This window comes from Lepidochelys olivacea (genome assembly GCF_965140295.1).
Source record: "Lepidochelys olivacea isolate rLepOli2 genome assembly, chromosome: 22".
Taxonomy (NCBI): Eukaryota; Metazoa; Chordata; order Testudines; family Cheloniidae; genus Lepidochelys; species Lepidochelys olivacea.
In genome coordinates this window covers 6,530,118-6,556,480 of record NC_140432.1, presented here as the reverse complement: position 1 = coordinate 6,556,480, position 26,363 = coordinate 6,530,118, and the positions used below count along the sequence as shown (strand labels likewise).

The window sequence follows — 26,363 nt, the reverse complement described above, 5'->3', positions numbered from 1 at the left end:
TCAAATATTTGACTTGGAAACACTGACTCATTAAATACGCTTCCCTGAAACTAGTGGGGATGCCCCAGTGCCACGGACCGTCGAAGCTCATGGTCCTTAGCAGTGGCCTGGTGAGCTGGCAAGAAACTCGGCAGGTTTCCATTAGAACCAGCCTGTGGTTCATTGAAAGTTCACCCAACCTGATACGTTTCCACAAAATGGTTTGGGTTCAACCAGTCAGCATCTTCAAACAAAACCATATTTCATCAGAAAATTCCCAACCCGTTCTACTTGAGAATCCGGAGTCCCCCCACTGCCTCCCACTCCCCCCAAGTGCTGAGAGGATGTTGTGGAAATGAGTCAGGGCCTGTATATTTAGTGCATTTACCCCTTTAAGACTTGCCGGCTGATGAGCAATCAAGCCGTGCAAGCTCCCTGGGACTCATAGGAGGAGGAATGATCAAGTTTAGATTGCATGGGAAATCAAGACGGAGGGCTCTTCTGTACAGCAAGGAGTTATTATCATCATCATCATCAAAGCCTGAGCATGTTTAAAAACAATCGAGCACTGAAGGGAACCGACATGTTGCACAGCAGCCCATCAAACCCCAAACGTGTCTGCAGTTCTTGCATCTCCTGAAATTTAGGGGAAATTGCCGTTTTTCTTTGTTTTCATGGCAGGGAACTTGGAAAGGGAAAGATTGACAGGGCTGGCTCCAGCCAGTTGCTAGGCAAACTTCCTCACACGCAGCTCTGCCAGTGCGAAAGCAGTCAGGGGATGCAGCACCTCTGGGCTCCCCTTCACAATTCTGCCAGTGGGCCTCAAGCCTGATATGCAAAATCCCCATGCGCCTGCATCATGATTTGCAACATCCCCGTTCCGTCGCCCCAGCCCTGTTGTTGCAAAAGGATGCGAACTGCTAATCAGCCCTGGGATGCAGCTGGCTCACTAGACCTTGGCAAAACACAGAAGAACCTCAGCTGGCTTGAAAACCACAGTGAGATTCCCAGCAGTGTGCAAGAGGAGCCCACTGGGAGACTAGTGGCCTGAATTTCGGAGCTGCCGAGCACCCACAACAGGATTGGTCCTGCTTTGAGCAGGGGGTTGGACTAGATGACCTCCTGAGGTCCCTTCCAACCCTGATATTCTATGATTCTATAATCTCATGGCCTGGAAGCTTCATGGTTAAACCCCATGGAGCTTCTGTGCTCAGAACCAGTAAGAGTGGTCCTACTTTGCAGTAGGAAACCATCCACTGGGGCCACATATCTAGCTAAGTGGAAAAGATTCATATGTTAGTGTGCCCAGCAGCATACATCTCCACTACAGGCATCTATACCAGTCATTCTCGAGTAACTTCTGTACTTGAAAGATCAAGGGCTCGCAGCAGCATCCATCAAGGTACATCTTGCTGCTATCTCAGCCTTCTAGCTGGGAGTGTCTGGCAGATCCGTATTTGCTAACCCATGGTAGGCTGTTTCCTCAAGGGTCTGGAATGCCTACATCCTCAGACCAGACAGTCTGTCCCATCATGGGACCTCAATCTGGTCCTCTCCAAATTAATGGGGCCCCCTTTTGAACCGTTAGCAACTTGCTCCCTTCTCTATGTATCATGGAAGGTAGCCTTCCTGGTCGCCATCACATCAGCCAGGAGTGTGTCAGAGCTAAAGGCCCTTATTTCCAGTCCATCCTACACAGACTTCCACAAGGATACGGTGCAACTCAGGCCTCACCCAGTCTTTCTTCCCAAGGTAGCGTCACACTTTCATACTAGCCAAGACATTTTTCTACCTATCTTCTATCCTAAGCCTCATGCCAGTAGCCGTGAGCAGAGCTACACTCATTGGATGTTTGGCGGGCGCTAGCCTTCTACATCGAGCGCACTAAGCTGTTCAGTAAGTCAAACCAGCTGTTTGTAGCGGTAGCAGACCAGGTGAAAGGACTCCTGGTCTCATCTCAAAGAATATCTTCCTGGATCATGTCCTGCATCTGCATATGCTATGAGCTGGTCCAGGTCACAGCCCCGGCACTTACGGCACATTCCGCTAGGGCACAGGCCTTGTCAGTGGTGTTCCTGGCCCAGGTCCCAGTACAAGAAATTTGCAGGGCAGCAATGTGGTCCTCGGTGCATACGTTCACCACTAATGCTGTTACCCAGCACACCAGAGACGATGCAGCATTCAGCAGAGCGGTGCTCCAATCGGCGTTTCCTAAACTCCGACCCCACCTCCGGGGTGGAGCTTGGGAGTCGCCTGATTGGAATTGACATGAGCAAGCACTTGACGGAAAAAAAACGGTTACTCACCTTCTCGTGACTGTATTCTATGAGATGTGGTGTTCATGTCCATTCCAATACCCCCGCCCCGACCCCTCTGTCAGAGTAGCCAGCAAGAAGGAACTGAGGAGGAGCCGGGTCAGCAGGGTCCTATATTGAGCACCATGAAGGCGCCACTCCAGGGGGCTCCACAGATTGGAGCTGCTAAGGGAAAACTTTCTGACGACTGTGCACGCAGCACGCACATACCTGATTGGAATCATAGAATCACAGACTATCAGGGTTGGAAGGGACCTCAGGAGGTCATCTAGTACCACCTCCTGCTCAAAGCAGGACCAATCCCCAACTAAATCATCCCAGCCAGGGCTTTTTCAAGCCTGACCTTGAAAACCTCAAAGGAAGGAGATTCCACCACCTCCCTAGGTAACCCATTACAGTGCTTCAACACCGTCCTAGTTAAAAAAGTTTTTCCTAATATCCAACCTAAATCTCCCCCACTGCAACTTGAGACCATTACTCCTCGTTCTGTCATCTGCCACCACTGAGAACAGTCTAGAGCCATCCTCTTTGGAATCCCCTTTCAGGTAGTTGAAAGCAGCTATCAAATCCCCCCTCATTCTTCTCTTCCGCAGACTAAACAATCCCAGTTCCCTCAGCCTCTCCTCATAACTCATGTGTTCCAGTCCCCTAATCATTTTTGTTGCCTTCCGCTGACTCTTCCCAATTTTTCCACATCCTTCTTGTAGTGTGGGGCCCAAAACTGGACACACTACTCCAGATGAGGCCTCACCAATGTCGAATAGAGGGGAACGATCACGTCCCTCGATTTGCTGGCAATGCCCCTACATATACATCCCAAAATGCAATTGGCCGTCTTGGCAACAAGGGCACACTGTTGACATATCCAGCTTCTCATCCACTGTAACCCCTAGGTCCTGTTCTGCAGAACTGCTGCTGAGCCATTCGGTCCCTAGTCTGTAGCAGTGCATGAGATTCTTCCGTCCTAAGTGCAGGACTCTGCACTTGTCCTTGTTGAACCTCATCAGATTTCTTTTGGCCCAATCCTCTAATTTGTCTAGGGCCCTCTGTATCCTATCCCTACCCTCCAGCATATCATAGAATCATAGAATATCAGGGTTGGAAGGGACCCCAGAAGGTCATCTAGTCCAACCCCCTGCTCGAAGCAGGACCAATTCCCAGTTAAATCATCCCAGCCAGGGCTTTCTACCTCTCCTCCCAGTTTAGTGTCATCTGCAAACTTGCTGAGGGTGCAATCCACACCATCCTCCAGATCATTAATGAAGATGTTGAACAAAACCGGCCCCAGGACCGACCCTTGGGGCACTCTGCTAGATACCGGCTGCCAACTAGACATGGAGCCATTGATCACTACCCATTGAGCCTGACAATCTAGCCAACTTTCTACCCACCTTATAGTCCATTCATCCAGCCCATATTTCTTTAACTTGCTGGCAAGAATACTGTGGGAGACCATGTCAAAAGCTTTGCTAAAGTCAAGGAACTACAGGTCCACCGCTTTCCCCTCATCCACAGAGCCAGTTATCTCATCATAGAAGACAATTAGATTAGTCAGGCATGACTTGCCCTTGGTGAATCCATGCTGACTGTTCCTGATCACTTTCCTCTCCTCTAAGTGCTTCAGAATTGATTCCTTGAGGACCTGCTCCATGATTTTTCCAGGGACTGAGGTGAGGCTGACTGGCCTGTAGTTCCCAGGATCCTCCTTCTTCCCTTTTTTAAAAATGGGCACTACATTAGCCTTTTTCCAGTCATTGGACATGAACACCACATCTTGAAGAACAGCAGTTACGAGAAGGTAAATATTCATGGTAAATAGGCCCCACGGCCTGTGATGGGATATTAGATGGGGTGAGATCTGAGTTACCCAGGAAAGAATTTTCTGTAGTATCTGGCTGGTGAATCTTGCCCACATGCTCAGGGTTTAGCTGATCGCCATATTTGGGGTCGGGAAGGAATTTTCCTCCAGGGCAAATTGGAAGATGCCCTGGAGGTTTTTCGCCTTCCTCTGTAGCATGGGGCATATGTCACTTGCTGGAGGATTCTCTGCTCCTTGAAGTCTTTAAACCACGATTTGAGGACCTCAATAGCTCAGACATAGGTGAGAGGTTTTTCACAGGAGTGGGTGTGTGAGATTCTGTGGCCTGTGTTGTGCAGGAGGTCAGACTAGATGATCATAATTGTCCCTTCTGACCTTAATATCTATGAATCTATGAAACTGTTTTTTCCACCCTTGAATTGTGCAGAAAAGCGCTTAACCTTGGCCTGTTTGCTCCCAGTGATGTCAACAGAGATTTTAGCCTTGACTCAAATGGGAGCAGAGTTGGGCCAATGCTTCACTGACTTCAATGGGAGTAGAGGTGGGCCAGTGCTGAGCACCTTCTGAACCTCCAGCCCATGCTGAGGATAGGAAGGACAAGAGCCACTGCCACCCAGCTGGATCCTTCTATTAGAGGCTCAGGAGTGTCTCTTCTGAACTATAACATCCGGGCCAGCTGAGGACAGGGGTGTATGCAGCAGCAATGCTGATCTGCTCTGTGCATGGAAACTAAGCTCTTAAACCCCCTTCTCCCCCATTGAATCCTGCTTCCATACCCACATTCCCTGGGGAAGCAAGTCGGTGGCTGGGAACATAAGTGCTTTACTCAGGGCCTCGCCCTCCTGAACTTGATTAACCCTCCGATGATCTGATCTGGAAGGCCCAGCTGTGTAATTTAGATGGCGTGGAGATTACTTAAAGCCTGTACCAGCTGATAAATGAGCCCAGCTGCACTGGCATTGAGGGAACGAGTCTAACATATGGCTAAGGAACAATAGAGGGCTTTGCAGGGACCACATGTCTTCATTAGGAGGGAGGCAGGCAGCAGGCAGGAGAAGAGGAGTGACACAATATATCACCATTATGGAAATTTACTCTTAATAAAGAAATAATTTGGGCAATGCATCACCCCGGATCCATTCGGGGGAAGTGTGACGCACACTTGGCCCCAGATGCCTCGTCAATCATCTCCCGATAGCCTGTCACTCACAGGAGGTGCTCGGCAAGAACATATCCAACTGGCTTAGCATGCCGGGGCCTGTCACCAGCCGACATGGGGGCTGTGCAAGTGAAGCTCAGAGCACAGGGGTCTCTGGTGAAGGGAAGAAAGGAAGAACGTCACAAGGCAAATGGCTCTAGGAGGAAGGGGACAATGAATTGACAATTCTAGCTCCAATGGAACAGTGGCTTTGTGACTTCCACACTAGACAGCCCCTCGGCATGCTGCAGCGGATGGTCTGAAAGCTGACACTGTAGTGTGGCTGTGCAGACCTGGCTGATGTCCTGGTGCTGCACACCGCTTTGTTTGCAGCCCGTGATGCCCTCTGCCAGGGAAGCAGCCCCACAAGTAGGCAAACTTTATCCCTCATCTGTGCTGACTGCCAGAATAGCCTGCTGCCCTCTTCCAACTTTGGGCTGATCCCCACCACCGCCGGGCACTTGGGATCGCCGTTTGCCCAAGGGCAGAGTGAATGCTATCATGGGAGTACGGGAGTGAAAAAGTCTCCTCAGGAAGTGTTTTGCACCCGCTGTGCACTGAGTAACGGTGTAAGGGGTCACACAAGGAGCAGAGTTTGAATCATAGCTGGCTCACCTCAGCTCTTGGTCCTCCTGATGGAGATCAGCTGTTTACATGATGTGCAAGGCCTTTCTAGGGAGACATTCCTGCACTGGTGCTCTGTGGGGATATTAAACACTGTTGAGTTGCTCATCTTATGAGTGGTGGGGTTTGTACAGGTCCTCTTCACTGAAATGCCCCCTGCCCCACTGTTGGGCAATTTGCCATGTCTGATTTGACTGCTGTCCTCCACCCCAGAAATGGCTGCACCGTCTCTGTTACATTACAGTTACGAAAGGCTTTGGGATCCTAGTTATAAAAGACACAATAGAAATGTCAGTGATTCCTATTAGAGAGACGAGATAGGTGAGGTAATATCTTTTACTGGCCCAGCTTCTGTTGGGAAGTGGGACAAGCTTTTAAGCTACACAGAGCTCTTCTTCAGGTCTGGGAAACTAAGGCCATGTCTACACTACCACTTACATCGGCAGAATTTGTCACTCAGGGGTGTGAAAAAAACACACCCTGGAGCGGCATAAATTTCACTGGCATAAATGGTAGCGTGCACAGTGCTATGTCGGCAGGAGAGCTTCTCCCGCTGCTCCTTGGGGGTGGTTTAATTGTGTCCACAAGAGAGCCCTCTCCCGTCGGCAGAGAGCGGCTACACAAGAGGTCTTGCAGCTGCATCAATACAGGTGTCCTGACGTAAGGTCTCTAGCGTAAATATAGCCTAACTCAGAGTGTTACAGCTAAATACAAGGTGGAACAGATGGTTTAACACAAGTAGCAAACACATATTTTAGGGGACCATTCAAGGCAAAGTGGCCCCTTACTACCCCTCCAGTCATAGGGAGGAAAGGAAGGGTGCTGGGGAAAGGAGATGGGGGAGAGTTGTTAATGGGTTACAGCAGTGGCTCTCAACCTTCCCAGACGACTGTACCCTTTTCAGGAGGCTGATTTGTCTTGCATACCCCAAATTTCACCTCACTTATAAACTGCTCGCTTACAAAATCAGACATCAAAATAGAAAAGTGTCACAGCCACACTAGTACTGAAAAAATTCCTTCCTTTCTCATTTTACCATATAATTATAAAATAAATCAATTGGAATATAACTACTGTACTTACCTTTCAGAGTATAGTATATAGAGCAGGACAAACAAGTCTTTGTCTGTATGACATTTTCGTTTGTACTGACTTCAATAGTGCTTATTATGTAGCCTTTTGTAAAACTAAGCAAATATCTAGATGAGTTGACGTACCCCCTGGAAGACCTCTGCATGCCCCCAGAGGTACATATACCCCTGACTGAGACCCACTGGGTTACAGATTGTTGCAAAATAAGCCATCAATCCAGTGTCTTGTTCAGTCTGTGATTTTTATTGTCTAGCAGAGTAATGAATTTAATCCCCCAGGCTTGTCTTTTGAAAGAGTTGTGCAGGTTTCCTTTGAGGATGAGGACTGAGAGGTCAGCTATAGAGCGATCACTCTGTGAAAAGTGTTCGCCCAGAGACGACATGGTGTTTTTGTATTTTATCATTTTCTTGCGTGAGTTCATCTGAGAGTGCAGTGATTGATTGGTTTCACTCACATCGTTACTATTGGTGCATTTACTGCACTGGACAAGGTACGCCACATGTTGTGATAGGCATGTGTAGGACCCAGGGATCTCGAAAGGTGGGGTTGTGGTGGGGGGGGTTGTGTCTGCAGGTTTTTCAGCTGTTGGTCTGGAAGGCTCTGGTGCCATTTTGAGTTGGTGTGTCCTGGTCTGTGGGGAGCTTGCTTCTGATGATGAGCTTGAAGAGGGTTGTTTGAAGGCCGGAAGAGGGAATTCAGGAATAATTTCTTTCAAGATGGGGTCCCAATCAAGTATGGGTTGTAGTTGTTTCAGGATACCCTGTATGGGTTCCAGTGTGGGGTGATAGGTGACAGCTGGCGTTGTGCAGTCAGAGGTGTATTTATTTCTGTATTGAAGCAGGTTCTCTCAGGGTATTTGCGTGATTACTATTGTTATTATAGATTCGATGCTCAGTTCCCAGTAACTGATCACCTCTCCATGCAGCCATTAGCAGACCAAGGCCTTGCCCTGCAGTGCCCAGTGTAAAACTCTTGTAATATGTGTGTTCAGTTCCCCTCAAGCGTCTAGTCCACACAGAGGATAACTGCCTAATACTGCTACCTGCTAATGGAGTTGCTCCTTTGTCTCATATGAGAGAGGTCAGTGCTTTTGGTGCTGGGTTCCAAACCCTGCTGATACTCTGTGGTTCAGGTTGTTACCCCTAGAGAGTTATCAGCATCTCTGCTGTGACTGACTAATAATAATATGCCTTTAGTTCAAAGAGCTGAGCTGCTGCGGTGGGATTGGGGGGCTGGTTCAAACCCAGCCTATCACCATTTCTTGCACTGTGAGGTTTCTAAGGCCAAAAATGAAAGACCACAGTGATATAAACTGCATGATCCTGGGGGGACCCTGGGAAGGCTCCAGGGTTGAACTCTTCCATGTGGATTAGAACCAGTCACTCTAGGAAGCCTAGGTGTTTTGGAAGCAGTGCTTGTAAAGTGAGTGTGTGTGGGTGTATCATGTCTCCCTCCAGTGACTAGTTGACATAGAGGATAATTTTTTACTGTTACTGTCAATGTAAAGAGTTAGGGCTAGATCCACAAAAGTATTTCTCCCTCTGGCCAAAGGCCTAGACCAGTGCGAGTTAGAGGCCCAAGAACCTTGTGGGACTGAACACTAAGTCCCACCCCTTTCCTTTGCATTTCATTCCTGTTTAGCATAGGCAGCTCCCTGCTCGCTTGGCATCTGGAGATCCCTTGCTTAGGTACCTAACTCTCCCCATGCAATGCTCTGGGAGCAAGGGCGCCTACCTCGGGGCTGTGAATCCCACTAGGCGGCAAGGTGCCTATGCATTAGACAGCACAGTGCTGACATCCCTTTATAGGTCTAGCCGTCCTTCAGCTGTACTAGCAGAGGGTTATACTGTGCAACAGAATGTCCCATGTTCAAGTCCTGCTGATGGCAGGTGCTGGGAGTTATTACATTTAGATGAAGCGCTCACTTCTTCATCTGGGGAGGAAGGACTTTCACATCCCAATGCTAGTAATTGAAACTGTTGCTGGTAATAAATCAACAAATCCATTCTGCACTCAATTTGTAGCAATCAACAGCCATTCCTAGGAATTAAATGCTAATTAATTCATTTCCTGAGTCAGGCATTTATTTAAGGTATTTGGGGTGTTCTCTATACTTTCATTTAGCCATTAAAATGTGGCCAAACAAAATATTTATTCATTTTCCATCCTTCTGAGCAAACACAATTTATGCAGCAAGCCTATGTTTTATTTTGTATTGTTAATTACAAATCACAGCGCAATCCATGTAGCTGGAAAATGCTTAATCAGAATGGCCATTCTAGTAGGATGCCTGTCTTGGGTGTGTTGGCCAAAAAAGAGGCTGTGACGTACGTGGGGGCTCATCCAGGACGGGAACGTCTAGAGGCTTTAAAGGTTCAGGATGAGCTTCCTTTCTCCAGAGGAAGTATGCAGCCTACTGGTATGTGTATGGTATAGGTTAGGTGCCATTCTGCACCCGATCCACAGAGGATGTGAGTTGTTACAGCTCCCTAGCCTCGGAGGTCTAACTCAAGCTGTAGCAGTGTATGCGTTTAGATCGAGAGGTCCCTGGTTCAATCCTTGCTGGGTTGGCCAAGCTAGCAGCCACATGGTAAAAGGCTGGCAGTAACTTGTGGAGGAATCAGCCCCACAGCAGGGAAGTGAGGAGTTAGAGCGGTCATGCCCACCCTTCACTACAGTGATTGTACCTATGGAGTATGTGGGCTGTGTGGTGCAGGGCAGCAAGTGTGTGTTTACAGCTTGCTGCACAATGCAAGCCACGGGCTCTGCCTCGGTAAAAATAATTAACTCTACTAATGTCCCCTCTCACCCAATGACTTCAGTGCCTCACACGCATTAGTTGTTCAAGCTGGGAAATGCTATTGCCCCATTTTACAGAGGACTACACTGAGGCAGGGAGACATTCAGTGAACTGCCCTAGCTGAGCCATTGGGGTGAATTCACCCCCATGCAGAGGCCCAGGTAGCCCTACCTTTGCACAGGGGTGAATTTCACCCACAGTGAGACAGGACAGAACTGGGACTAGAACCCAGGATCCTGACACCCAGTTGCCTGCTGTGATCCTTACTCAGGCGAGTCACTTCATAGGATGATAAGTGCTCACTAACTGTCTCCAGATTAGCAGATTTTCCACTGACTTCCATTTGCTTTAAGACTGAGCTTGATAAATTCATGGAGGAGATGGTATGATGAGGTTGCCTACAATGGCATATTAGCCAATATCTCCAGTGGCCAGAGATGGGGCACTAGATGGGGAGGGCTCCGAGTTATTACAGAGAATTCTTTCCCAGGTGTCTGGCTGGTGGGTCTTGCCCACATGCTCAGGGTCTAACTGATCACCATATTTGGGGTCAGGAAGGAATTTTCCCCCAGGTCAGATTGGCAGAGACCCAGGACCGTTTTCACCTTCCGTTTCAGTGTGGGACACGGGTCACTTGCTGGTTTGAAGTAGAGTAAATGGTGGATTCTCTGTAGCTTGAAGTCTTTAAACCATGATTTGAGTCTTTCAGTAACTCAGCCAGAGGTTAAGGATCTATTGAAGGAGTGGGCGGGCGAGGTTCTGTGGCCTTAAAATCTATGAGCTTCAGATCAGGCCCTAGGTAATTTTAATCTTTATATGCCTGCATGAGTGCGTAGTGCCCTTTATTTTGGTTTCAGAAATTGTACATTGATCAATTATTGTCTAGTCTGCCCAGCCTCAAACTCCAAAAGTGACCTTTGGGGCCTGAACAAGGAGACAGCTTTAAAGTGACTTTAGCTCCTGCTTAAGCAATGTCAGCCGATCAGAGAGACAGGCCTGGACTAGTTTTGCATTTATCTGCAGTGCAGTATTGATGACAACAAACTGAAATCAATATAATTGATGTAATTGCCAGCTAGTAGTTGATGGAGCGGGTGCCTCTGGAAAGAGCAATTACAAAACTGTACCAATTAGAACTCATTTTCGTTAAGGGATCGCTGACTGGAGGAGGGAGCTGAGATGAAGTTGGACAGAAGCCGAGCTTTGGTGGTACAAGTAGGGAACAAAAAACCGAGCCTCCTGAAGAACTGTCCTTGAAAACAAATCTTTCCTAGATTTTTTAAAAATAAAGCCAGTGTATTAAAGCATCTGGTTTCGAGTTATCCAGGATGAGCTCCCAAATGCCGATAAATTAAGAGGTGAAGCAGAAGCTTGTAGGTTTAAAGCAGGGGAAAAGGGAATGGCTTAACATGACTTCAGACACTTGGAAATAATGGGAGTTGCATCAGTGAGAAGTTGCCAGGCACAGAGAATTACTAAAAACCCCATAGTATCCTTGCAATATATAGAATAACCTAATAATAATACTTAGCATCTTCAGGTATCTGGCCTGCTTTTGTATTGGGCAATAGATAGATTTACGAACATGTTCACTACATTTGACTTGCAAACCTGCTTATGGCCCTTTTTGTTCACTCGCCTGTGAACATTCATGCAGGTTTTTGTTCTCACAAATATTCAGGGAATGGCTGTGATGCACATGAGGTTTAGGGTGATCACCTTTTCAAAAGGCAAAGGCAAGACACATGCAGGAGCCCCGCCCTCTTCTGTGGTCCTGCCCTTCGTCTTTCCTGGGGGCCCACCCCCTGCTCCTCCTCTTTCCCCTAAATCCCACCCCCTGGCAAGGCCAGAAGCTGGAGCTGGGCCATGGTAAGAGCTGGCCATGGTAAGAGCCACCCATGGAGCCCTGGACCTTCCACCTGCCCTGAAATAAATAGATAAATAAGGCCAAAATTGTAAAGAAATGCTTTGAAGTAATCCAAAGGAAATGTTTGATTGACCCAACTGAAATTGGTTTTGGATTTTCAGTTCATGCCAATTTTTGAGATTTTGACTTTTGACCCTGATTCGAGTTAGGAAAGCACCCAGCTCTAGTGACATGTGGTGATATGCCCATGCCGTGTGATCTCAGCCGCTCAGTCTACAAGGTGTATTGATTGTGGCTTCCCAAGCTAAAAACAATCATCTGACTAAAATCTGTGGTGCTGAATAATGGATGCAACAATGAAAAATTTAAAGATTGTTGATACACACAAATAAGTTTAGGCCGGACAGACTTAGGTCATTGTAAACAGCTTTCCTGAGGGATTGGGGTCACGGGTTCTGAATGGCAGTGCTTTAAATGGACATTGCATTGCTGACTTGAAGTGGTGGACTCAAATTGCTGTATAACTCCATCTTTGGAAGCAGTTCTAGGCTCTTCCAGCCCTGAAGGCTCACCAGGGGGAAGCAGATGTTAATGCTGCAGTAGCTAGGAGGAACAAAATGGTCTTGTTTAACTTTTTTGTAATGTGATGGTATGTATAGCTTATGCCAAAGGCATCTGAAGTATGAATGAGGAGCTATCTATCTGTCTGTCTGTGATGATGCAGATCAGTCACTCTATCTTCCACATATAGAATCATAGAATATCAGGGTTGGAAGGGACCCCAGAAGGTCATCTAGTCCAACCCCCTGCTCAAAGCAGGACCAATTCCCAGTTAAATCATCCCAGCCAGGGCTTTGTCAAGCCTGACCTTAAAAACCTCTAAGGAAAGAGATTCTACCACCTCCCTAGGTAACGCATTCCAGTGTTTCACCACCCTCTTAGTGAAAAAGTTTTTCCTAATATCCAATCTAAACCTCCCCCACTGCAACTTGAATGCATATCAGGATGAATGCTTCATTTTTTTACTAGAAACGTTTGTTTAGACTTTTCCAATATTAAGGGCCTGCCCCACTCCAGGGTTGGTAAAGATTGATGCAGTTTTTGCTGGTAGGATGCTGATTCATGTGAAGCTTAGGGGGCCTGATTCTTTTCTCACTGGCACTGGTGTAAATCCAGAGTGACTCCATTTAACTCAGAAGGTTTACACGGGTGCCAAACTGGTGTAGGTGAGAGAAGAGCCTGGCCCAAGGTCTGTGGCATATGTAGCTATGTAATGGGAAGGAGAGACACCGTTCTGTTTCTGTGCGCTGTCTCCCTCCCTGCTACACGGGAGAGCTACCAGTTTGTGTCTCAGGGGCAGAATGAATTGGGGGGGTGGGGGGGTGATAGACATTGTATTTGTTCTTTTTTCCTTCTTATTTTCCTGAGTCTGAAATTAAAGTCTCTTAAACCAAAAAACGCTAGGGCCGGCTGGGGTAAATCTATGTCGTTCCATTGAAATCAGTAGATCTGTGCCCATTTATCCCCGCTGAGGGTCCGGCCCTACAGGTTTTTCTCTATGTATGAAAGGAAAAGATAAAAAGTTTGGGTAGCAAAGGGAAGACGCCACTGGATGGGGTGTAAACTCCACCAAAGCAGCTTGGCTTCCAGCTAAGAGATGGCAGCAACCAGCTGTTTCCTGCATGCGTAGGGTGCCTGGATCTGTGGGGCGCTCTGTGACCTCTGCCTTGCAATGGCCCCATTGCCAGCACTCGCTGAAGCCCTAAAACAGGCCTCATCATAGTGGGGGTGGGCTCCTGATCTTTGGGATGGGCCGGGCTGTGGGTGCCCAGAAGCAAAGAGGAGCCACAAGCGGTCACTGGGTTCGGGGAGGTCAGAGGGGAAGGCACCAGTCCACTCCCCAGCTCAGGAGAACCCCCGCAGCCTGGGCGCTCCAAACCCAGCCACTGGAGCAGGCAAAGATGGCCGTGTTCAGGAGATATTCCCCAGCTCCACCCTCTCCTCTGGCCCTTCCAATGAGGAATGAGAGGATCGGAGCTGGCCCTGCCCCCCAAGACTCACCAGTCCAAAAACCTCATTGCTCCCCTACCCATTGTTAGCAGGCTCCCTTGCAATGTGTGATGTGGTGGTGTAGTAATCACCAGGGACGGTCAAAGTGCTGTCACCTTGTGACAGATGCAAGGTCTGACAGCCTTCTGTAAGCTTATGCTTCAAAATAAATTTGTTAGTCTCTAAGGTGCCACAAGTACTCCTTAGCCTTCTGTATGTAACTCAGAATTCAGTCTTGAGCTCAGTGCTGGTGAGACAGACAACAGAGCATCTCTTGTGTTTGTCTCACTGTTCTCTACTGGTAGAGGGCAAGGTCTGGCATGCTGGATTACACATGTGTTTTGGGAGGAGAAGATCCTGGATTTCATCCTACCCTTTCGCCATGTGCATTTGTAACCGTGCTGCACAGATGTTTCTGCTAAGCACCTGCTCTGGGATTTCTTGTGGCTGTGTTCAGGGCAATTGTTAATGGCACACCCTTGCAATTAGCACACCAGATTCCTGCGCTGGTTAGTCCTAGACAAACACTGGCACCTTTCAGCAGCTGTTCGGGGACTACTGTGAAGTTGTTTGTTGGCTCTCAGTCCAGGGCCAGGGCCCACAGTAAAGAAAACCACCACCATAATCATGTTGATTTCTCCTTTTGTTGCCAAAGAGGCCGAGGACTCGTTAGGTCATGGAGCTCGCATGCCTCTTCTGCCCTTACAAGTAGACCTTCCAGGTCAGGCTTGAGTAGGGTGAACAGAGAGCAAGTGTGAAAAATTGGGTAGGGGGTAATAAGACAAAAACCCAGATATCAGGAGTGTCCCTATAAAATAGGGACATCTGGTCACCCTTGGTTTGAGGCACACTGGCAGGTGACCATGCATTGCTTCTACCTGGGCTGTGCCGGTTCTGTGCGTGCAGACCTCTCGAGTCTCCAATGATCTTAGCATTAAAACACTCGGAAGAAAGCAAAGACTCCTAATGCTGGATTTGGAATGTGCTCTTCCTGTGAGCCCGGAGTTCAGTCCTTTGGGATGTCATGCTCCACGTTACATTCCCTTTAAATATCAGGCCAGGCTGCAGAAAACAGAAGTGACATGTTTTAAAAACCCTTCATTCACAAGCAAACATCTCCCAGAGTGGGGGAGTGGGGGCATTGTTAACTTGCACTTTTAGCTGGAAAGTAATCAGTTCACCCAGAAAAATGCTGCTTCTCCAGAGAATATCTGCGTGTAGGAGTTCTTTTTTCTCCTTATTTATAAGTGTTTAATGCTTAAAAGGACCCAGCAAAGGTATTTTTCATCATGCGCGCCAATTAAATTTGCAGAAGATACTGAATTGGGAGATGCCGCATGCCCCAGGGAGGACAGAGCAAATAACTGGAGGGACTGAGAGAGGTTAGAAATATGGGCAGGAAAATAACAAAATGAAATTCAACCTGGAGGATGGGGAAATGCACATCTAGTGGATTGGGTTCAATTGCAGACTTTCTGCGGGACCCTAAGCAAATGACTTAATTGACCCAGACTATTCTTCCCACCCTTGCTCTGGCCATTTTCACCAGAGATGGGGGCTGGGTTTCTTTCACTCAGGTTAAAACCACACTGTCATCTTACCTAATGACCCCCTTTTTTGCAACAGCAAAAAGCTGTTTTCATTGGCATATATTTACATAGGGCCTAATCCAAAGCCCACTGAAATCAATTTCTGTTTGTTGGACTCTCGATCAGCCTCATTGTCTCATAACAAAAAGGCAAAATTTGTGTGTGATTTTATTAAATTTCTTGGGAACTTGGAAAACATCATGGAAATGACTGTGAATTTGGGGGGAAATGTGAAAACTAATGCTAAATTAATCACTGCTCCCAAAATGTGTGAACATTAGCTGGTATGTTTTGCATCATGACACAGAAATACATTCTGTTCATTTAGCTCTGCTCGTGTTTCCACCTTCCAGATACAGCCTTCTTTTCAGAGATTGTCCATAATCCTTCAATGCCCCAGTCCTGCTCCTGAATGGCATATTATTAATAACAGATGATCTATGAAAGATCTGCTTTAGAGGCTTGTTCAAAACCTCTGGGTCTACAAACCCAGAATCCTGGTGTGTAAAAGTGCATGAAAAAGTTGGTCAAATTGTTTTGAACTTCCAGAAAAATTACAGTCACACTTTCCATTAAGGTTCCATTTATAAATAGTTTATAGATGATTAGTACATTATTAGTATATGTTAATAAATGGTTAGTCAGCTGCCACAGATTATTGAAAGGTCCAACAGGTCATTTATACCCATGGCTCGTAACCACCTATAACATCTTCCACTGATGTGCTCATAGTCATCTATGACACAGACTATCATGCCTGTAACATGCTTATAACACCTATCAGTGGTTTATTAACTTTTTATTAACTATTATAAATGATAAAATGTAACAAAGTGTGGCTGAGATGATGATTGGGTTTAGTTCAAGTTTTGCTCAGAGGTTACCAAACCTGCTCCCTTCCTCACCTTTATTCAGTCTGCTTTGCATGAACAGATGTCCTGGGATGAGGATATTACACAGGTGAGTCAGCCACCTCTTGGGAACTGATTTAGTTCTTTGCAAAGCCCTTATCCTCCCTCACATCAGTGGTTACCAACAGATTCAAAAATGTCATTAGATCATCTCGTCTGTCCTCCAGCGTACCACAGACCAGAGCATTTCACCCAGTTACGCCTGTATCGAGCCCAATAACTTGTGTTTGACTAAAGCATCTTCCAGAAAGGCCTCCAGTCTTGAAGCCTTATATGGAACTATACCTGCAAGCACCTCACCTGATTTTTGATCACTTGTTCCCTCTTCAGAAACATTTTGGCCGAGGGCAAATTCTTTCGCCCTTATCCCTCAAGTGCTGCTTTTGGTTACATCCTCCAGAGCAGAAGAGAGAACCAATCTGTAACTTCAGGTCTTTCCTTTCCTTTCCCCTACCTACCCACCTACCTAATCTGGGTCAGAAAAAGTTGTCTGAGCTCTCCAACCCAACTCCCTGCTTTTCTGCAAGACTATCTCCTTCCATCATTCATGCCAGCATCTCCTCTAACCTGCTAGTGAGCATCTGCAGTGATGGTACCTCAGCCGTCTCCCTGGGGAGTCTATTCCACTGTCACAATTGCTCTTGCGATTAAGAACTTTTGCCTAATATCTAGCAAGCCTCATTATTTCCTCCCTTGGCTTCAGGCCAATACTCCTCATCCTACCATCTTCTGAGATTATAGACCATTCCCTCCTTTCATTTCTAGTGTTACGTTGAAGGTATTTATAGATTGTGATCATGTTGCCCAGGGTCTTTTCTAGACTATATAAATTTACCTCCCCTTAGTCTCTCCTCATATGATTTATCCTCTAATCTGTGTGTCATTTCTGCAGCTCACTTTTCTACATCCTTCTGAAACTCAGTAATATTCCATGTGCAGTAGCAACAGGGCTCTGTGCTCTTCAGAGGCACTTTTGTCTCTCTAGTTTAATGTGTGGATCAGACTCATGCAATCTCTCTCCCCTCCATCAGTGCATTCTGGCCCTTACCACCCACATGAAACCCCACCACAAGATGGGGCTAGGAGATAGGGCTTCTTGAATACCCTGCTGAAGTTTCCCATCTTGAATGGAATGGTGGACATGTTTTTGTAACAATTTCTGCCCTGCTGTAGCACTATCCAGAGTCTAGTCCAGACGGTCAGCCATACGACCCCTGGGGAATCACTCAACAGAGAGGACCTGCATCATATCACACCCCAGCTTCTTGCTTTTCATAATGGAAATAGATTGCTCACAGTCTTTGTGTCTCTTGAGTTCTCAGGATTGGGGTTTTGGCTCTGTCTTGTAGATATAACTAGATATAAATAAGCCATTATTCACAAAAATGTAAAATAACCGTGTACATAGCCTCCTGCTGAACCCATTTGTGCTGTGAGCCAGTTAGACAGCCAAGCTTAGCAGGGACAGACAGGCTCCAGTAGCTGGATGAGGGAAGCCAGTATAAAGTAACAGATTGGTGATTCAGTAGTGGGTGTTTGGGGGCCCTAGCAGGATAGCATGGGTTATTGGAGGGGCAGTTTCTTGTGGTTTTTCCTGCTTTTTCCAAACCAAGATCAAGACTACTTGTGTGCACTAGCGACCCATTTTATTTTTCCCAGGAGATGGGGTATGAACTCTGGTGTCCTGGACAAATTCCATCTTGACCTATCATTTTCTGCCAATCTCTGCAGTTTCTATTAGATATGTCTCTCGTCCTGTGTTTCTGTTGCTGTTCATTGGCAAGTATGGAAGTGAGGCCTCAGTCTGCACCTATTAAATCAAGATAATATTTCACTACCTCACAGAGGTCACAGAACATAAGAACAGCCATACTGGGTCAGACCAATGGTCCATCTAGCTTGGTATCCTGTCTTCTGACAGTGGCCAACACCAGATGCTTCAGAGAGAATGAACAGAACAGGTAATCGAGTGATCAATCTCCTGTTGCCCATTCCCAGCTTCTGGCAAACAAAGACTAGGGGATACTTCAGACCGTGGTTTTGCATCCCTTCCCATCCACGCTAATAACCATTGATGGACCTATTCTCAAGGAACTTCTCTAGTTCTTTTTTGAACGCAGTTATAGTCTTGGCCTTCACAACATCCTCTGGCAAAGAATTCCACAGGTTGACTGTACGTTGTGTGAAGAAATACTTCCTTTTGTTTGTTTTAAACCTGCTGCCTATTCATTTCATTTGGTGACCCCTGGTTCTTGAGTTATGAGAAGGAGTAAATAACACTTCCTTATTTACATTCTCCACACCAGTCTTAATTTTATAGACCTTTATCATATCCCCCTTTGGTTGTCTCTTTTCCAAACTGAAAAGTCCCAGTCTTATTCATCTCTCCTCATATGGAAGCCGTTCCATACCCCTAATCATTTTTTGCCCTTTTCTCTACTTTTTCTAATTCCAATATATCTTTTTCTTTTTTTTTAGATGGGGCGACCACATCTGTACGCAGTATTCAAGATGTGGGCATACCATGGATTTATATAGAGGCAACATGATATTTTCTGTCTTATTATCTATCCCTTTCCTAATGATTCCCAACATTCTGTTTGCTTTTTTGGCTGCCACCGCACATTGAGTGGATGTTTTCAGAGAACTATCCACAATGATCTATTTTGATCTGTTGATCTAATGATCTATTGTATGATCTATTCAAGATCTATTTCTTGAGTGGTAACAGCTAATTTAGACCCAATCATTTTATATGTATAGTTGGGATGTTTTCCAATGGGCATTACTTTGCATTTATCAGCATTGAATTTCATCTGGTTAAAAATCCATTAATGGTTGTGAGATGGTGTCATGATGAGGGCACTAAAGGTACCTGAATAGAACAGAAATATTTAAGGCAAAACTACAAAATATTTCCAGTTTGCCAACACTGGTATTCTGTGTGTGTGGATGTGGGTGATTTCTGCTGTGGTGAGGATTTGTGGTTTTTGAACAACAGGATAAATGCGGGGGAAATGAGAACTTACGTCAACTGAACACAGAGAGCTACACAAAGCCTTGGTGAATTACAATCAGAGGACATCACAAATATATACCAGCCTCTCCTGGAGCAGTCGCTGGAGGGAGAAAAGCCCTCAGGAGACAGCTGCAGTGGGAGTGCCAGCAGATGTTCTCCTTTATGGACAATGATGAACCAGTAATTATAGCAAGAAAGAGAGAGCATCCAGCAGACAACTGAAGAGTTATTCTGACAGCTCTGCAAGGGACACTGCTAAGCTTGCAGAAGAGTTACAAGGAATAGAGCAGTATTGGTGACATGAGGAGCCCAAAATGAATGTGGGAGCAGATCAGAGTTGGAAAAACCTCACTTTTGTTCAGGCAAGTGTCCTATAGATCAGATTCTTATCTGAATTTGTCTGGACTTGCTTGGCCTCAAGAACCACCATGCTTGTGAGAATTCCAATGTCTCCTGTTTATGTCTGGGTCAGAAATGCTCTCTCAGAATAAGCTCTCGTGTAGCTTCAGGACCACACCAGAAAACGAGTAAGCAACGTGAAATGTATGCACAGATATGGTGTAACAGAGTTGGGGAGGACATGCCGACAAAGGCCAGCCTCAGAGGAGTCCAAGAACATTTATGCCAAGGAGGAGGGCACTTAAAGAGACAATAGCCTTACGGTTGTACGTCTTTTGGGGGAAGGAAAAGAATGTGAGCCAGTGAGAGCTGGGGCATGGGTGGTGACTAACCCCTCAGTCCCGCAAGCCAATCCAGATAGGCAGCCCACTAGGGACTGTTGCTATTGATTTTACATGAAAGGTGCTCAGACACTACAGTGGTGGGCAGCAGTATAAAACTGATAGAAAGATTCGATTCCTCAGCCACACTGACCTCCCTGAGGCTCTGCATGGGTAAGGGTCCCCACACACAGATCAGTAGGGGGTGGAGGAACTTTGGCTAATAAGAAAACCAGTCTGGGACGTGTGGCATCTCTTTCTGGGACCCTGAGCTGTTAGGTGGACCTTGAGCTGTGTCCAATGGGACATGGAACAGCAGCCCCTGAGGAGCCACTGGAGAGGCAGTCCAGCATAGAGATGGAGACACCCAGGGGGAGAGACTCAGGAAGGATGGAGTAACTGGCTGTTCTGAACATGTTGTAGAGGCCAAGGAGGATGAGAAGGGAAAAGAGACCCTTGGGGATGACTTTAGTGACCTTGGTAAGGGCAGGCTCAGTGGAGTGGACAAAGCAGAAGTTGTGGTTGCAGAGAATCCAGGAGAAGGGAAAGGGAGTCAAGGCAACAAGAATGGATGGGGTGCTCCAGGAGCTTTGACAAGAGAGAGGTGGGCAACATCTGGAGAGGTGGGAGGCAGGGAGGCCTGATCTGTGACTCCTCTGAACCCCTAGCTGGTATCAAGTGGGGGTGTAGTATAATGGTTAGCACAGGGGAATGAGAGTCAGGCCTTGTGGGCTCTATTCCCAGTGCTGGCAGTGACTTGCTGTATGACCTTTGGTAAGCCACTTGTCTTCTCCAGCTGCAGTTTCCCCCGTGGTAGAGCATTGAAGATAATAGTGACTTGTGTTAATTAATTAATGATTCTCCAGCATGTTGGGATGTTGAGGAAGATGGTGAGTCTCTAGTACGGTGAAAGGCTGGTATTCTTCTTCCTTATCTAGCGAGGAGCTGATTTCATCCTAAAGAGATGAGGGGCTTTGCTCATTAACACCCTAAACACAGCCGCAGAAATAAAAGCAAAGTCACTTGATTAATTAGTGAAGGAGGGAGGGGGGAAGTTGATTTGAAAAACCCCTAACCCAGCAGGGCAGAGAAACTCAAGTGGCCAGTCAGCATCTGTTAGAGGCACGAAGATAAATGAGGTAGGAGAGCAAGCAAGTGCATACAAATAGGCTCACATTTGTACTGCTAATAACTCTTTCAAAATTCTTATGTCATCAGATGGTGTGTGAAACCTCCTAGGTCATCCATCCTGGTTCAGTGAGGTTCACTTAACCATGCACAGGTGGTCCGTGGACACTCCTACAGCAATTCTGCCAAAACATCTCCCGTCCCCACCCAGTAAAAGCCCCCACAGGAGTGAAGGCCACATGACCCCCTCTCTGCTGAGCGGGCTGCCAGTGCAAGATACACCCAATCCCAATGTGACGCTCCGGGATCCGTCCATATGAACTTGTGAATTCTACCTGGATTGTATTAATTCTGTACATTCATGATCTTGTGGTTGTCTTCCACTGCCTCCTTGCATCATACATCTTGTGTTAAGGGGACAGGGTCAGGCCCCAGGATGTGTGGCCCTGGATGGGACAGACATTAACAGTTGAAGAATCTTGCCTCTTCAGGACAGTGGGGACTCCCTGGAAGGATATTAACTGGTAATGTCTCTTTTTGGCTCCACCCCTTCCCCACAAACTAAGCAGGTTGTGCAAATGACTGCAGCATGGCTGGGGGATGAGGTCTGCCACTGGGACTCATGACCAAAACTCTGCTTATAAGCAAGAGGGCATCTGTGTGTGCTTGAGCAGAACCAGAAAACAAGACTGGGAAAGAGGAGAGGGGTGTGCACAAGAGGCCAGGACTCTGGAAGACACTAAGCTCCACAGGGCTTTCAGGAGGAGGGAGGAAACTGAGGCAGTCTCACATGCAGGTGTTTATTTTTCCAGAGAGCTGTATCTCTCTTGTGCTTTCTCTGTGTGTAAAGTGTGTGTGTTTCAAAATTCCTTCGCAGAGTGTGTGTTACTCTCTTACACTGTTACAAAGCCCCCAAAGAGGGAAACAGCAAACCAGAGGGTCCCCAGCTTCATTGGAACTCTGGAGCATGCCAGAGCAGCTGGGGAGTCAGCACTAGGGGGCCTCCACTGCCAGGAGGGGTATCAGACAAAGGGTCTGCACCTGGAGGCCCACAGACAGGGCCTAAACCGTGCGCAGCCCCCGCAAGCCAAGACCACTTGGGACCCAACACTTGAGTCCAGTTCAGCAGCCTGGTGAGCGTCCTGGAGGGGAGCTCCTCCAGGGCTGTAACACTCAGAAATTCTTCTCAGGTTCTTGTTTCATTCCCACTCAGGCTGGGCTGTCCAAGGTGCTGAGACCCTGCGGCTCCCACTGACTTCCACTGGAACTGCGGGCACTCCATTGCAGCTCCCAGAGAGCACCGCGGTGGGAGGGTGCGGCTGTCTGTCTGAGCTGCCTGGCCATGACAGCGATGTGGTCTGGAATATCAGGGATGCTCCTAGTGCTCAGACCAGAGTCCGGTTCTACGTCTGCCCTCGACTTGCTGTATGATCCATTGTTGCTGTTGTTATAATGTCGCTGTCTGGGTCTGAGCTGTGGGGACAGGGAGCTGCAGATGCTAGAAATGCCAGTGAGGAAGAAGGGACAAGCTTTGGCCAGCCTGGCTGGGAGGACAGAAAGAAAGAGAGGAGGCAAAGACAACAACCCACAAGAGAAGGACTCTAATGGAGTGGCGGGGGGGACAGCAGAGAGGTGGAAGGGGAGAGGACTTGAGAGGGAAGATCAACTGCCCTGCCCCAAGCACGGGCTCCTAGTACAGAAGCTGTTGCAGAACTTCACGTGATCGCACTCAGCTGTTCGAGGAGGGTGGGGCTGGTCATGGTACTGCTATTTACCGGCACCTGGGTTGGGACACAGGGAGAAGGCATCTTTACTTCATCCAGGGGGCAGCAGGACCTGATCCTCCCTACCCTGTCTGAGTGGATGAGATGTGCGTCCCCCAGAGATAATGAGAATTGAGACTCATCAGAGGATTGTCACTGCCTTTGATTTAACTTTTTGTTTTGAGGTGTTTACTACTTTCCCTGCCACTGAAGAGCAGCTGGAGTTTCAGACACCCTGATAGGCTCCCCCGCCCCCTTCCTCCACTCACTCTCCCAACAGCCCCAGAGTGGCAGGTTGCCAGATGGTGCCCTGTTAGGTCACAGTTGCTCATTGTTTGGCAAACAGCAGCTTAATTCAAGTGCTGAGTTGACAGCTTGTCCGCAAAGACAATTTGCACGTTGCAGTGTAGCAAATGCCAGCTTGGCTTTTCAGTGTAATGTTATTTCAGCTGCCTTAAAGGGATAAAGTTCCCTTTAATCAAAAAAAAGGGAGGGGTGAGCTGGGGAGTTAGTGTTTTTGATAGTGAAAGACTGATTGCATTGATTGGCAGGCATTGCACAAACATCCCCCCAACTCCCCGAGCTCTGCTAATGCACCGTGTTCCTGATGTGCCACGTCCCTCCCTATTCCAGTCCAGCTCTGCCAATGCACCGCATTCCTGACCTGCATACCAGCCTCTGCTGCTCCAGCTCTGGCACAAATCTCTTCCAGTGCCCCCCAGTCCTACTCTGAAACATGCTGGTGCATCTCATGCCTGCAGACTGCCAACTCTGCTGCGGTAATGCCCTATGGGCAAATATTTACTAGAGATTACAAAACTGAGACCACCAAACTCAGTTCACCTGTGGTTCTGATGGTTTGTGCATTACAGTATGCCAAAAGCACACATCCTGCTGCACACACACACACTTTTCTAACAAATCTAATAGGTGCATCTATGCCATAGTGCTGGGTGCCTTGAAAACCTTTGCTATCTTAAATTAACGTTGGAGACAGAAAGGTTCAGCTAACGCAGCCTGGATTCAGTTAACAGAGGCATGAACCTTACAGGCTGACTTTGCAGGAGCCCGTGGTACAGATGGTCCAATCCCCCAGAGATTGGTTTGCAGCTTCCTCCACCGCTGACTCTTCAGTGTTTGCAAATTTGAAGCTGTTTGCATCCAAGTGAAAGGTGTTTCTCACTGCAAACCTTCCCCGGAGGAGTCTGCCCCAATAAAGGAGCGCTGAGATGTTTACTGGGACGCAGAGCAACTCGCGAATGGTTTAAATCAGCGCCTGTGGCAGGCAGTAATGAGTGAGCTGCACAGTGAGTATGGGACAGCAGACGATAGACCGGGATGCATTCCTTTTGGCAAGGAATGAAGGGTCAGTGTGGTGCTGATGAAAGCTAGAGACTAATGGCTCTTCCTGGAAGCAGGTGCAGCTCTGAACAAGTTTCCTCCCTGTCCCCCAGATCTGCCAAGATATCTCAATCCTGGCCTGGATCTCCCCTGCTATTCCTGTCCTGCACCCCCTCAGGCCTGATCTGCAGCCTCCTTGTTATAGTCAGTCCCTTTAAACAGAGGTGATCACTTGTGTTGCAGTTTTGTGATACAGAAAAATGTCTTGTTAAGGACTAGGATGAAATCCTCAAATTCATGATCTCAGTCATGACCTCATCAGGCCTTCAGCCCAGGTCCCCAAAGCAAAGCTGATGTTTTAACATCTGCACTACTGAGCCCTTAGGGTGCCTTACATGCTGAGTATGATCATGTCCAAACACAGGATGTTCTTCTGCAAAAGGGCATTCTGTATTGCAATAGTGAGAGCCAAGCAGCAAGCAACCAACAGCTAAGGTCTTCAGTCACTAGCCACTGATCTGGATTTTTCTCCCGACACACCAGTCTACATCCTGCTTAGACATGTCCACCTTAGGACTCGGTGCACAGCGCTGATTTTTAGGGAAAATCACAGCAGTGCAAGTCCTGCTTTGCACCAGTGCAACATATTTATGTTGTGGGGGGTTGTAACCATGTTGGTGCAAAAACCCCTACTGCAGACAGGCCCTCAGCTCCATAGCTGAAAATGCAGGGGAGCCCCGTGAACCCAGAGAGGGGAGGGAGGTGTGGGCTGGCCACTCCTGCCTGCTGGAATTGCTATGAGAACAAGCAGCGGCCAGGGCTGTTGTCCCCTGCCGCAGCCTGCAGGCCTGGTCACAGACACAGACTCAGCTGAGGATGCGAACTCCTGAACACCTTTGTTGGACTCGGACTGTTCTGTGCTTGGGAGGAGGGATTCTCCATCAATCGTATCCATTGCTGCCGGGTTTTCCATTGCACCTGTTGGCAGCCCGTTGTCATTAGCGGAAACGTAGGGGCTGTGGTACTCAGCGGCGTGGCTGGAGCGCGAAGGCTTAACGGTAGCCAGGCGGTTAAACAATAAGGCCTAGTGCGTGTCCTCTTGGGCCCCACCTGTATTATCTGTATGGCACCCAAATCCAGCCTGGCTTTGTCAATAGCAGAGCGATCCCAAGGCCGTTGCAGTCAGTCGGAGTCTTTCCACTCACTTCAGTGGGTTTTGGCCTAGGCCCTGAATGAGCAGCCCTTTGGATAGTCAGATGCAGATTGTGTCTGTCATTGCTATTGGCTTTCACATGTTATACGGGTTTATCCAGAGCAGTAACTGCATGCGACACTTCCAAGGAAATCCCAGGATGTGAGTTGGGATCTCTTACCCCTCTCTGTCAGTCTAGATTCAATACCCCAGCCTGGTGCTAGGGGACAATGGGGTCTCAGGGGTGCCCCCTCCCAGATGTAAAATACAATCAGGCTTGGCAGAATTCCATTTACATTGTTTATCATTTTGATGGATAATGTCAGTGTTTAACTTTAAGCATCTTTATTCATTTCTGTCCATTTTAAATGTTCATAGCTGAGGAGAATTGTGAGAAGTCAGACGATAGAGGGGTCAGGCTAATTATTTAACGACAGTAGACGTTGAGATTCAAAAAGTTAAAGTTCTAAGACCATTAAAACACAACTGGCAACGTTACATGAAAACATGCAAAATAAATATCCTTAAATCCAACTCAAATAGGTTATCATGCAGCATGTTTCTTTCTTTGCTTGTCTGTACATTTCGAGTATTATCGATGGAAATATTTCTCTGTCGATCTGTGTGCGTGCGGTGAACGATATGTTCACCAACATTTACTGATAAAAGATTGAATCCTTCAAGTCTAAATACAACCAATGTCCTGACCACTTGTGAGCATTTAAGATTCTGTGGACCTTTATGTGTGTTAACCCTGATATCCTGACTCAGGAAATTAGAATCCCAGTTCCATCCCTGGTGTCGTTCCTCTGGTTTTCACCACAGAAAGCATGGCCTATTCTGCTACCTAAAATCCCTCCAGCCATTTAAACTGGATACCAAATTCTTCACACCTTCCTCTCCTAAATTGTTACATAATGCAACAGCTGCTGTAGTCTTTGGGACAGTTGCATTTAAG

At 47.3% G+C, this 26,363-nt stretch overlaps 1 protein-coding gene across 2 annotated transcripts in view; it reads left to right on the top strand.

Moving 5' to 3' along the window:
- Positions 1-26,363, top strand: part of KIRREL3 (kirre like nephrin family adhesion molecule 3) — a 759,605-nt gene that overhangs the window by 650,232 nt on the left and 83,010 nt on the right. The window lies entirely within an intron of this gene.